At 45.8% G+C, this 790-nt stretch overlaps 1 non-coding gene across 1 annotated transcript; it reads right to left on the bottom strand.

Moving 5' to 3' along the window:
• Positions 1 to 683: 683 nt before the first annotated feature.
• Positions 684 to 790, bottom strand: LOC132035648 (small nucleolar RNA R71). Its single transcript, XR_009409370.1, has one exon. It is a non-coding gene; the product is annotated as a small nucleolar RNA R71 (small nucleolar RNA).

The raw sequence follows: 790 nt of genomic DNA, 5'->3' as shown, positions 1-790 counted from the left end.
TTGCTTGAGACTAAGTCATTTTTATTTTTATTGTGATATTGGCTCTGCTTCTTCCTCTTTTTGCATTTGTGTGTATGAACTTGAGAAGTAGAGGGACTACAAACCTCACTCCTCTGGTACCAGACATCCGGGCTTTGGAAAGAGAGAATACAAGAAGAAGGAGAGAAGAGGAGCAACAGGCTCATTTCAACAGATTGGGTTTTGATATGGCTCACCATCAGAACCAGAATCAAGATGGAGAGATCCCTTTGGGAGCTGCCCAAGAGGGAAATGGTCAAGGAGCTGCCAACCTTCGACCACAACACCCACAGCGCCAAGCTCGCGCTATTGGAACCTATGATCGCCCTCACATTCATGGTCATAGGTTGGGAATCAGAGCACCTGCTGTGGAGAACAACAACTTCGAGATCAAGTCAGGGCTACTCAACACCATTGAGCACAACAAGTTTCATGGCCTGGCAGCTGAAGATCCTATTGATCACTTGTACAAGTTTGATCAGTATTGTAGTTTGTCCAAGACAAATGGTGTCTCTGAAGATGCATTCAAGTGAAGTTGTTTCCCCTTCTCTTTGGGAGACAAGGCACATCAGTGGGAGAGGTCTGTCCCAAGTGACACTATCACCACTTGGGATGGATGTAAGGAAGCCTTCTTGGAGAAATTCTTCTCTACCTCAAGGACAGCTAAGATAAGGAATGAGATCTCTGGTTTCCAGCAGAAGAATCTAGAGAGCTTCAGTGAGGCATGGGAGAGATTCAAGGACTACCAAGCTCGGTGTCCTCATCATGGTTT

The sequence above is a fragment of the Lycium ferocissimum genome, chromosome 10 (assembly GCF_029784015.1).
Source record: "Lycium ferocissimum isolate CSIRO_LF1 chromosome 10, AGI_CSIRO_Lferr_CH_V1, whole genome shotgun sequence".
Lineage (NCBI taxonomy): Eukaryota > Viridiplantae > Streptophyta > Magnoliopsida > Solanales > Solanaceae > Lycium > Lycium ferocissimum.
Note: the sequence above shows the minus strand (reverse complement) of the source record. Positions and strands in the feature narration are given on the sequence as shown.